Source organism: Coenobita brevimanus, chromosome 70, assembly GCF_032717465.1.
Source record: "Coenobita brevimanus isolate Jiangsu-jjx chromosome 70, ASM3271746v2, whole genome shotgun sequence".
Lineage (NCBI taxonomy): Eukaryota > Metazoa > Arthropoda > Malacostraca > Decapoda > Coenobitidae > Coenobita > Coenobita brevimanus.
Window position 1 is genome coordinate 26,341,451 of NC_137023.1, and position 13,779 is coordinate 26,355,229.

Below are 13,779 nucleotides of genomic sequence, written 5' to 3' on the forward strand. Positions count from 1 at the left end.
AGAGAGAGAGAGAGAAAGTCGTATCTATGGGGTTAAAAATAATTTTTTATTTTCTTCACATAGATTGTCAAACTTTAGTCAGTAAACTCTAACAGTAATCTCCATCAATATCCCAATCCCAGTGTCCGCGAGCGTCCATTTACGATGTAATAAATAACTTTGGTGAAATTGTGTAGCCTTGTCTCAAACCTCTCCTCTTCTCTGTATATCATTATTCATTCCTGGAGACAAAGTCGAGGGCCTTAGCACACTTGAGCCGGGGGAACAGAATTTCTTCCGTCCATCCGTCCGTCTGCGTTCTAGCGGCCGCAGTTATGGACCGATTTTTACTGCTGAGGATGGACCGATTTTTACTGCTGAGGATGGACCGATTTTGACGGCTGAGGTGCCAAATAAATCTTCTCCACCTGATGGTGTGCCTTCATCGGAGTGGTCAACACGTTCAGAGCGACCTTTATGTCACAGTTACCCTCAAAGTCGTTATTTACAGGCATCTAGTCATAACAATGATATCATTGGAAGGGGCGTTTAAAATGTAGTAGTTTATGGTTTCATTACAGTTTAGATACAATCCAGTTCAAACAAAAAACAATTTAAAATAAGCTCGTGTCACTGTCTCGGTAGGCCTTGAGGCTGGTAGTTTGGTAGGCAAGGAATTACGTAAGTAGGTAGGTATGTAAGTAGACAGGTATGTAGATAGGAAGGTGGGAAGGGAGATAGATAGGACGCAAGGGAAAAGGGAAGGAGGACAGTACAGTAGACACAGAGGTAGGTAGAGAAGCTGACAGGGAAGTTGGTAATGTCAGCAACGAGGGAGGTAGAGATTTAGGTATGGAAGGAGGAACATATGCAGGGAGACAGGTGGGTAGTCGGGAGGTTAGGTAGGTAGACAGGTAGGCAAGAAAGAAGGTAGACAGGAATTTAGGAAGAGAACTATGTAGGGAAAAAAACAGGGACGTAGGCTGTGAGGTAGGTAGGTAGACAGAGAGGTAGACTGGTTGATAGGTAGATAGGCAGGGGAGGAAGTAGGTAGATAGGCAGGGGAGGAAGTAGGTAGAGGGGTAGGGAAGGGGGAGGGTGGGGAGGCCGGTGGGGAGATAGGTGAGTGGTGAGGTCGGCATGGAGGTAGGTGGAGATGTAGGAAGGAAGGTAGTGAGTGGAGAGGGTAGTCAGGTGGGGGAAGAAGGAGATAGGCAGGGAAGTAGGTAAGACAGAAGCTAGGGAGGTAGGGAGGCATGGAGATACGGTAGGTATGAAAGTAGGCAGGAAGGAGGTAAGTAGGGAAAAGCGACCAGAAAAAGTACAAATTAAGGCCTATAGACTAAAAGAATAATTTGCTGTTAATGCGTGCCGGTTAAAGGATGACATTGGCTAACAGGATGGCTGCAAATCATGTAGTCATCGTATAACCAAGAATTCGCTGTACACGACAAATCTTATGCGAGACCTCGCTATCGTGACCTTAGCATGGCAACACGTGGTTAGTTTGTTTTTCCTTTAAAAGTAACATCTTTATTAATGTCTTCTGAAGCTTTTTGGACAAATTTCTTTACACCTTGCCTTCAGAATGTTTTCACTCCTGTCGTATGTTTTTGCGCATATATATTCCATTAAGCAACTTTTCCATATTGCTGCTAAGACACAGACGGACAAAAAAAAAAAAATACTGTAAAACTAACGTGCAACAATGGCGTAAATACTTAGTTGACAAGTGACATTTGGACATTTCATGAATAACCACCACGAAACCTGGCTTGCTGTCTTCGTTGCTGTTTAAAACATAAAATTAAATTCCTTCAAATTTATTTATTTAGATATTTAGGTCGTTGTTGTTTGCTAACCCTGGTGTGTCTGGTCGAACTGACCAATCAAAAGTAAGCAAGCAACCGCACCTGCAGGGCCGTCCCGTGCAGTGGACCAATGTTCCCTTGCGACAGACAGCGCCTCGCCAAAGTGAACCGCTGGGAAGTAGGTTTGGCTCGTTGATGATCGCAACATTTGCGTCTCTCCACTTAATTAACAGGGGCTTTATACTAGGCTTCATATCACCACGTTGTTTGGTTATATTGTTACCACCCAGCGCTGTAAATGGTTTTCTAGGTTAAGGGAAGCCATTAAGTTTGTCACTCCGTGTAGAGCCCCATGAACTGGAGTACGTGAGGGCGCCTCCCACTCACTACACGAAGTACAACCTTCAGGGGACTCAACACTGAATAACTAGCCAAAAAGTGTCATGTGGACCAGGAAACTTTACTATGCTGTGTCAGAACCAAATAATCAGTTTGGTGCCGTGGTCCAGTGAGTTAAGGCACTCCAACCAGACGTAATTCGTGAGAATAATATCCGAGGGGTTGGTGACTGAGCACTCTCGCCATAAATGTCTGGACTGAGCAGCCTAACCCTAGGTCATTATATTCCTGATGGGGCACTGAACATTAAATATCACAATCTTAATAATTGGAAAATGTGAGTACGTTTAAGTACTTGGGTAGTGTGATGAGTAAGGATGGAGGTTTGGAGAGTGAGGTGCTTGAATGGGTACAGCAGGGAAGAAAGGATGCTGGTTCCTTGAAAGCAGTGATAAGAAACAGAGAAGTGAGCATGGAAGTGAAAAAGTTACTACATGACAGTCTTGTGATACCAACTCTAACGTATGGGAGTGAAGCTTGGACGTTGTTGGAGGGACACAAGGCAAGAGTGAGAGCAGTGGAAATGAGTTATTTAAGAAGAGTCTGTGGAGTCACATGGAGAGACAGGCTGACAAATGAGGATATAAACGGGCGTTGTGGTGTGGATGTGGATGTGATAGGAAGAGTTAGGAGGAATGCACTGAGGTGGTTTGGCCATGTGGAGAGGATGGAGGGTGAAAGACTGACTAAGAGAGTGTATGTGAGTGAGGTGGAAGGGGGGAGAGGGAGGGGGAGGCCGAGGATGAGATGGAGGGATGGGGTGGAGAGGTATATGAGAGAGGGGGGTGTGAGTTGGGAGCAGGGCGACGTGGAGGCGATTTGTTTGTGGCCACCCCGAACGGGATTGAGGCGTCTGGCAATAGATAAATAGATAGATAGATCTTAATAGCTATAATTTCTTGTTGTATGATGCTTTTCTTTAGCTATGTGACATTTGTGTGATCTCTCCTTGTCCTAGTAATCATGTACGATAGCCTACATACTTTAAGAAAAATAATGCGTTCCCTAATTATATTTTTTAAAGTTATTCATCTGCTCTTGCTTTGATAACCACTCGGTTTTCATTCATTTCCTTTCTGCTGCCAACTGGCTCTCCTCTTGAATCTGACCACGTATTATATCATTTCAGTCATCCAGTTTCCACAAAAAAATTTTCAGCGTTAGGGAGACTGTTCGAGTAGGTGAGGTTAGATACATCCTTTACGTAAGCCTTTGCTACACAAGGACTCCCTAAGACTGAATAAATTCCTGAAGAGGTAGCAGGGATAACTTAATCATCAGTACACATAATAGGTGGAAGAGATTAATTCATTTGCAGTAAGTACTAATCCTAACCTAAGAAATTAAACTCCAGTGCATTCTCTCACAACAAGAATGTTTGGCAGTTGCCTTCCATTAAGTATGTCTTTCTCGCTCTTGTTAGTTGTGATGTTTCTTCATAAATTGCCATTTCCTTGGGGAAGATTAGGGCTTGGCTAATACTGATTATCTGCTTTAACCATTTCACCTCGATGACGTCTATATTACCTCATTCTGGCTACCATCAGACAGTGTTACCTAACTTATGAAGGCTTCTGAAACCAAGAAGCCATGTATAGTCTTCATTTGACCCCCACGCTAATCATGATAAACTCTTGTGGAGGTGGGGAGGATAAATTACAAAAGGACGTTATGTAAATGAAGTAGTTATCGGCCATCATACGGTCCACAGGCATTAATTCAAGCCTATTGGTTCTTTCTCAGCTTGCTGTATTTTAAGGAAAGAGTACATACCCTTCCTCTGTGTGTGTGTGTGTGTGTGTGTGTGTGTGTGTGTGTGTGTGTGTGTGTGTGAGAGAGAGAGAGAGAGAGAGAGAGAGAGAGAGAGAGAGATACACACACACACACACACACACACACACACACACACACACACACACACACACACACACACACAGAAAGACAGACGGACAGACAGACAAACAGACAGACAGACAGACATACACAACACACACACAAAAACAGACAACGGGGAGGGGGGAGTGTGCGAAAAAGAACTCAATCTAGGAGTGCAAAAAATGTCTGAAAATAACTCGAAATCAACTTATATACTCAGTTCCATTACCCCCTCCAGCACAGTGAACCATGTTATAATCCATCCCTCCTACCACCAGATGATTTACTCACAGAAGAGATGAAAGACTTAAGAATATCCTTAATTTGCCTACCTAATACTTAAGATCGATCTTTCCTTCCGCCAATGCCGTCTGTTTGGTAGATAAACAATGTAAAAGGAGAAAACCTGTTCCATACGAAAATAATGGAAATATATATATATATATATATATATATATATATATATATATATATATATATATACACTCGGTCGGAAGATGATGTAAAATGAGAAACCCTGTTGAATACGAGAAATAGTTTAAAAGAAAAATCGCCATTAGTAAAGGGTTAAGATTGATGGTCATGTACGAGCAGTTTGACACACACGGCCCTGGTTCACCAATATTTGTGGGGAGAACGAGAGAGATGAGAAGTTCTACACTCTGCTATCCTTCTCCTTTCAGCAGATAAATATGTAATTAAATTATTCCATCCATCCATCTTCCATCGATCATCCAATCCTGTGTTGCTCCATGAGGAGCGTAGGAACCCGGGGTTAGGTCCTAATATATAAGATGAGAGTGACCAGCCTCACTCATCCCTGAGTGGCATTACATAAGCAATAAACCCTAACCATCCCTTGGATATAAACCTGCAAAGGCTCAATCCAATTGGAGCGCCTTAATTACCCACTAAACCACCAAGCACCATAAGTTGGTTATATGGTTACCACCCAGCGTAGTAAATGGTTTTCTGGTGTACAGGAAACCATTTAGCTTGTCACTCACTCTACAGTCACCCATTGACAGAAGGAAGAGGAAAGAATGAAAGAAAGAAAGACAGAAGAGGAAGGAAGGAATAATGGAAGAGAGGAAACGGCAGTCCCCCGTGAGCAGCTTGTATGGATGATGAATATCCCTGTCTACCACCACCAATAATAATAATAATAATAATAATAATAACACTGCTACTCAAATTTAAAGTGTTATGGTTCTAGTATATTTTTAGGCGATTCTTAGCAACATGAACCTGTAAATTTCGAATATGATATCCAATGTTCGCCAGCACGTCCAGTTTTCGAGAACCATTATGCCATAGGAAAATCAGCTAATGTGTTGGAAAAGCCGATTTGACCCCAATCATAGAGATAGATATACCCTGTAAAGTTGCATTCAGCTAGTAACTGTGGCGGTTATATCAGTTTCAGTTAAGTAACTGAATCACAAGATATTTAGCAACTCAAAGTGAATCAGCCACAGTCGAAAGTCAGGTAAAATTTTCCCATCATCAAGCAGATGATTTTAATTTTTACACTGATGTATGCAACGATAATCTTATATTTGCTATTATTCCATTTCAGCTTTTCTTTACTGTTACAGTGCCTTGATCTGTGTTGAGAAGTAATGAAGCACCACAACTGTATGAATGCATCAGACTCTTTCTGCTACATCTGCGGGTTCTTTACACCTGAAAGCCTTAAGAGACCAAATACAAGTAATGTTAAAAGTGCTTACAAACATTCCTTCAAATGTCCTGATGGTAATCAACACAAGAAGTGGGCACCCCATATTGCATGCAAGCTCGGTGTAAACCACATGAAGCGACCATCAGGTATACCTTTCACTGTACCAATGGTTTGGCACGAACCAAATGATCACTGTCACTGTCCAGACTGCTACTTTTGCCTCACAAACACCAAAGGGAATTCAGTGAAAACTCGGTCCAAGATCATGTATCCTTACTTACCTTCTCTAAGGCAAGCACCTCATGGCCCTGAGTTTCCAGTTCCAGATCCTCCATTAAGAACAACAAGTGAATCAGAATCTAGTGAGGAGTGTTGCATGGATGCCGACTTTCAAGAAGATTTAGAGAACAAGGAGCCACACCTCATCAGTCAGGTAGAGCTGGATGACCTTATAAGAGACCTTAACTCTCCCAAGGAGAAAAATGATTTCCTTGGATCTCGACTCAAGCAATGGAATATGCTACAAGGCGGAGATTGTACCACCACCTTCCATCATAGATATGAAAATCTTTCAATGTACTTCGAGCTTGATGACATGCTTTGTTACTGTTATGATGTTGTACTGTTAATGCAACACCTTTGTAAGTCTTGTCCTCATCAAAAAGGATAATGGTGGTTGTTCACAGATTCTGGGAAGAATGCACTGAAGGCAGTCCTTCTCCATAATGGAAATGAGCTTCCTTCAGTTCCAATTGTGTACGCCCATGGAATGAATGAAAGTTATGAAAGTATGAGTGCTCTGTTGACCGCTACTGGCTACAAAACACATCAATGGAGCATCTGTGGGGACCTGAAAGTGATCTGCTTGCTTCTAGGACTTTAGCAAGGTTAGACAAAGCACATGTGTTTTCTCTGTTCATGGAACAGCAGAGCAGATGCTAAGCATTACACACAAGATGAATGCCCAATGTGACCGAAAGATATAACAGGAAGGTTCAACTGTCATAGCAAACCTTTTGTTGAACCTGAAAAGGTATTCTTGCCTCCACTTCATATGAAACTTTGATGAAGAACTTTGTGAAGAACAGGGATCAAGATGGTGCAGGCTTCCATTGCTTGCTAACGAAGCTTCAAGACACTGTATCTGAGGTCAAAGTAAGGGCAGGTTTTTTCAATAGTCCCTCAAATTCATCTTATACTCAAAGACCAGGATTTTATAATGAACTTACCTGAGCTGGAAAGGGCTGCTTGGGAGAGCTTCATGGTTCTTACCAAAAATTACCTAGGAAATTATCCAGCATTGAATCATGAGGAGCTTGTGAACAAGATGTTGATGAGTTACTATGCACTCGGTGCTCGAAAGTCGCTCAAGATAAATGTCTTCCATTCTCATTTGGACTTCTTTCCATTAATTCTTGGCAATCTCAGTGATGAACGTGGCGATAGGTTTCACCACGAAATTGTCATAATGGAGAGGAGATATCAAGGTCGATTCAATCCAGACATGATGAGCGAGTAATGTTGGACTTTACGGCGTGAGATTAATTGCTCCTACAAACGTAAAATGCAGAGGCACTTCTCATGTGCAAAGGTCATGTAATAATGTTTTGTATATATATCAGTTTGTGCTTAGTATATGATATAAATTGAAGACTAAGTATATTATTTTTCTATCTATCTATCTATTGCCAGACGCCTCAATCCCGTTTGGGGTGGCCACAAACAAATCGCCTCCAAGTCGCCCTGTCCCCCGCCATTTCACTGCCCTGCTCCCAACTCACACCCCCCTCTCTCATATACCTCTCCACCCCATCCCTCCATCTCATCCTCGGTCTCCCCCTCCCTCTTCCACCCTCCACCTTACTCATATACACTCTCTTCGTCAGTCTTTCACCCTCCATCCTCTCCACATGGCCAAACCACCTCAGTGTGTTCCTCACAACGCTTCCTATCACATCCACATCCACACCACAACGCTCCTTTATATCCTCATTCGTCAGCCTGTCTCTCCACGTGACTCCACAGGCTCCTCTTAAATAACTCATTTCCACTGCTCTCACTCTTGACTTGTGTCCTTCCAACAATGTCCAAGCTTCACTTCCGTATGTTAGAGTTGGTATCACAATACTGTCATGTAGTAACTTTTTTACTTCCATACTCACTTCCCTGTTTCTTATCACTGCTTTCAAGGAACCAGCAACCTTTCTTCCCTGCTGTACCCTTTCAAGCACTTCACCCTCCAAACCTCCATCCTTACTCATCACACTACCCAAATACTTAAACGTACTCACATTTTCCAATTCCTCACCATCCAACCTCGCTGTACATTCACTGACTTCACCTCTCTCAAAGACCATCACTTTACTCTTCCCTACATTCACCTTTAGGTTCCGTTTCTTACACACTCTCCCAAACTCATCCACCAAGCCTTGCAGCTCCCCTTCGTCTTCACTCAACAACACAGTATCATCTGCAAACAACAGTACAGGGAGTTTCCAAACACTATCCTCTCTCACCAGGGCCACTCCAACATCCACTACCCTACCTTGTACCTCTTTTATTACCCCATCCATGTACAGATTGAACAACCATGGAGACATGACACATCCCTGTTTCAAACCAACTTTCAAAGAGAAAAATTCACTTAGTTCACCATCCACACGCACTGCAGCCTTCGCACCATCGTATATACCCTTCACAGCATTCAACAACTTCCCATCTACTCCATATATTCTTAACACTTTCCACAATCCTTGTCTATCCACCCTGTCATATGCTTTCTCCAAATCCATGAAAGCCGCATACAACTTCTTTCCCTTCTCTAGAAACTTTTCCACTAAAGATCTAAGAATGAATATCTGATCTACACAACCTCTTCCCTTCCTAAAGCCTCCCTGTTCTTCTCCAACTAATTTCTCTGTTCTTTCTCTAACTTTGTCTATAAGTATCCTACCATACACTTTTCCTATTATACTAAGAAGACAAATGCCCCTATGATTACCACACACTTCTTTTTCCCTTTTTCCTTTGTACAAGGGAATAATTATACCTGACTTCCAATCCTCCGGGACTCTACCTTCCTCCCAGGCCAATCTGTACATCTTCCACATCCATTCTACTACTATCTCTCCCCCATGCTTCAGCATTTCACCACACACTCCATCAATTCCTGGGGCTTTCCCCGATTTAACTTTCTTCATTGCTTCCACAACTTCTATCCTACTGATTTCTTCCTGTCTTCTCACCTCCCTAGTTCTCCCAGCCATTCCCCAGCCACTTATACTCGCATTACTTCCATCCTCTACGTTCAACAATTCCTTAAAGTGTTCTCTCCATCTGCTCACTTTTTCTCCCTTCTCCACTAGTAATCTACCATTTTTATCTTTCACTCCCCTGCTAACTTCACTTCCACCCTGTCTTACTCTTTTCACTTCTCTCCAGAACATTTTCTTACAGGCCCTCCACTTTACACTCAAATTCCTTCCAAATTCCTCATCCACTCTCTTACTCTCTCTTACTAATCTTTTCACCTCTCTCTTCCTTTCCACATATAACTCTCTCTTCCGCCTCTCAACTTCTTCCACGCCCCTATTTCTCATCCATTCATTGTATGCTTTCTTCTTTTGCGCCACTGCCTGTTTCACCTCTTCAGTCCACCACGCTGTTCCTTGCATCCCCCTCCGTCTTCTCTTCCTTCCTTCCTTAGTATATGATATAAATTGAAGACTAAGTATATTATTTTTGTAGCAATATATTGACAGTTATTTGATGATTTTGCATGTTTCATGGAATTTTCCCTCACTTATGATGTACTACGTCAAGGTTACGTGATAGCCAAATTTTGGGGTCAGTTTAAAAACTGGGGGTAACAAGTTAGTTAGAAACAGGTGATAAGTCGGAACCATTTTGATGTTGATTAGTGTAATAATAATAATAATAATAATAATAATAATAATAATAATAATAATAATGATGATATAATACTACGACTACTACTACTACTACTACTACTACTACTACTACTACAATAACAACAACAACAACTACTACTACCGCTTTTTTTTTTTTTTTTTTAAATCACCTCCATCAATTGGGGAATTATACTGTGAAGATCAAAACCAACCTTCCTAATACAGTTCAACATTTGCAGCTGTAATGTGAAGGTTAACACTAACCCTCATATTACAGTCCGTTTGCCCCATGCACGCCAACGGCTGTAGTTACCAACCATGTACTATTACTATTATAACTTTATTTAATATTTATTGATATTACAGTGTAAATAAAGACATTAAACTATTGGAGTCGCTGGTCTATGCAACTCTCGACCACAGTAGCTTCGTAATTCATACCCGCCAGAGAGACAGGCCTGAGGGCTGATGATCTTGTGCCCCTGAGACATAGGAGTGCAGACCTCACGAGGGAAAATGACAGTCGACATCTCATCCAGGCCATAAAGGAACTCTGTAGTTAACGTTTCTTCTCAGAAAGAACCTCTGCCAGTCTCGAGTAGAATCTCAACGTCTCTGGACCCATCACACCTGATGCTGTGAACACAAGGAGAGTGAATCGACCGTGGTCCACATGTTGGATCCTTTCTTGATAGTTTCTGTTTTTTCTTGTTCATTCCTTTGTGTGCAGCTTCGAGAGACAGTTCACGATGACATGCTGCCATGCGATCGAATATCCTGATGTCGAAGAACGCCCTCTGCCCACGTGTCCAGAAACCTCGAGCACTGACATCCACTCGTGTATCATTTGATGTGTTTGCTGTTCTGTGGATGAAATGCTCACCGTCCAGGGGTAGCAGAGCTGGCTCAATCGTGACATCATGGCATATTTCCTGCAGCATTTTGGCAGTGAGGTCGCGTACCTCATCGTGTTGGATGCAAAGAAAGCTTCCCTTCTTGCATACCATTGCATGGTTTGCATCAAAGGCAGTGACACAGGCACAGTGTTGTGGTAGGTTCTCTATTGGCCACCCGTATCTCAAGGCTATGGCATCAATAAATTCTTGTTTGTTGAAGTGGAAGCCATTTGCTATGACTACTACTACTACTACTACTACTACCACTACTACTACTACTACTGCTACTACTACTACTACTACTACTACTACTACTAATCGTGCTGAAAGATGCCTGATTGATTACGTGCTCGTAGAGAGGTCGATGATGGGAATGGTTGCTGATACGAGGGCCATGAGAGGACGATATGGAGATCTGTCAGGTATGCAAGATCAAGCTGAGAGGAGTGAGGTGGATCAGGAGGAGAGAGGAGCACTCAGGGAGAAAGACTGAGAATTGAGAAGCTGAGGATCAAAGAAAGAGTAGATGATTACAGGACCAAAGTAGAGAAGGAGTTAGAATCAGTGAATTGGAATGAAATGGACCTGGACAGCCAGTGGAATGCACATAGGGTGCTAAAGCGGTGAGTGGTGTGGCAAGAGTAACAGCGAAGAAGAAAGGTACGGATGGTGGGATGATGAGGTTAAGAAAGCGGTGGAGAAAAAGAGGAAGAAGTGGCTAAAGTGGTTACAGGACAGGGGTTCAGTTGAAATAAGAACTGAATATCTTGAGAGCAAGAAGCACGTAGAGAGGCTAGTGAAGAGCAAAAAGCAGATAAATGGTGATCTAGGAAGAAAAATGAATGCAAACTACTCTGAAAATAGGAAGTTATTCTGGAAAGAGGTGCGGAAATGTAGAAGTGAAGGCGGAAAGAAATGTGGTGTGAAGGATGTTTGTGGTAGATTATTAACCATGGGGATGAAGTACGGACCAGATGGAAATAATATTTTGAAAGCCTGATGAATGAGAACAGAGAGAGCAGAGCGGCTGTAAACATGATTGGTTTGGGAGAAGGAACGCAGTACAAGGAGACGTGACACTTGCACAGGTGAAGAGTGCTGTGAAGCGGCTGAAAAATGGGAAAGCAGCTGGGGTTGATGAGGTGTATGCAGAGATGATTAAGTGTAGTGGAAAGAGTGGAATGAAGCACTTGTTGGAGACATGTAAGAAGACATGGATAAGTGAAACTGTGCCAGCAGAGTGGAAAAAGGATGTGATTGTACCTCTGCACAAAAATAAAAGTGAGCGAAGTGAGTGCAAGAATTATCGTGGCATAAGTTTACTGAGTGTGGTAGGGACAGTATATGGAAAAATTATTATTAAGACAGTAAGAGAGATATCAGAAGTCCTAGTGAGTGATGAACAGGTTGTCTTTAGGAGCAGCAGAGGATGTGTAGATCAGATTTTTGCAGTGAGACAGACAGCAGAGAAGGCTTGTGCGAAGGACCATAAGGTGTTTATGGCATTCATGGGTCAGGAAAAAGCATACGTTAAAGTGGACAAAGAAGGATTGTGGAAAGTTTTGCACATGTACGGTGTAGATGCTAAGCTGCTAGGTGCCGTCAAGAGTTTTTATGATGGTAGAAAAGCATGTGTAAGGGTTAATGGGCATCTAAGTGAATGGTTCACGATCGGAGTGGCAGTGCGACAAGGTTGTGTGATGTCCCTGCAGCTGTTCAATATATATATGGATGGGGTGATGAGAGAAGTAAAAACACGAGTAATAGAGAGGAGGATAGCGTTGGTAATGAATGGTGATGGATGGAATATCTCATATTTGTTGTATGCTGATGATGCAGTACTGCTTGCAAATACTGGACAAGAACTTGGTGCAGTCAAGAGTTTCTATGATGGCAGTGAAGCATGTGCAAGAGTTAATGGGCATCTAAGTGAATCGTTCACGATCGGTGTGGGAGTGCAACAAGGTTGTGTGATGTCCCCATAGCTGTTCAATATATATATGGATGGGGTGATGAGAGAAGTAAAAACACGAGTAATGGAGAGGGGGATAGCGTTGGTAATGAATGATGATGGATGGAATATCTCAAATTTGTTGAATGCTGATGATGCAGTACTGCCTGCAAATACCGGACAAGAACTTGGTACGCTAGTGCAGAGTTTTGCTGACGTCTGTGAGCGTCGCTGAGAGTAAATGTAGAAACGAGTAAAGTGATGATTATTGAGAGAGAAGGTGACTCCCTGAGGGATGTTACAGTGAATGGAGAGAGACTGGAATTGGTGAGAGAGTTCAAATATCTGGGTATAGTGATAGAAAAGAGAAGAAAGTGTACAAAAAAAGTTGAAAGTACAGTGACACAAGGAAGAAAAGTAGCTGGTGCAATGAAGGCCTTAGTAAGAAACAGAGGCTTGAGTGTTGCAGCTGCACGAGGCTTACATGAAGGAGTGTTAGTGACAGGTTTAACATATGGATGTGAGACTATGGTGTGGCATGCAAATGAATCAAGAGTAAGAACAGTGGAGATGGAACTGCTGAGCAATGTATGTGGAATACAGAGGGTAGACAGGATACGAAATAATGTCTATCTGTTTATCTATTGCCAGACGCCTCAATCCCGTTTGGGGTGGTCACAAACAAATCACCTCCAAGTCGCCCTGTCCCCCGCCATTTCACTGCTCTGCTCCCAACTCACATCCCCCTCTCTCATATACCTCTCCACCCCATCCCTTCATCTCATCCTCGGCCTCCCCCTCCCTCTTCCCCCTTCCACCTCACTCACATACACTCTCTTCGTCAGTCTCTCACCCTCCATCCTCTCCACATGGTCAAACCACCTCAATGTGTTCCTCACAACGCTTCCTATCACATCCACATCCACACCACAACGCTCCTTTATATCCTCATTCATCAGCCTGTCTCTCCATGTGACTCCACAGGCTCCTCTTAAATAACTCATTTCCACTGCTCTCACTCTTGACTTGTGTCCTTCCAACAACGTCCAAACTTCACTTCCATACGTTAGAGTTGGTATGACAATACTGTCATGTAGTAACTTTTTCACTTCCATGCTCACTTCCCTGTTTCTTATCACTGCTTTCAAAGAACCAGCAACCTTTCTTCCCTGCTTTACCCTTTCAAGCACTTCACCCTCCAAACCTCCATCCTTACTCATCACACTACCCAAGTACTTAAATGTACTCACATTTTCCAATTCCTCACCATCCA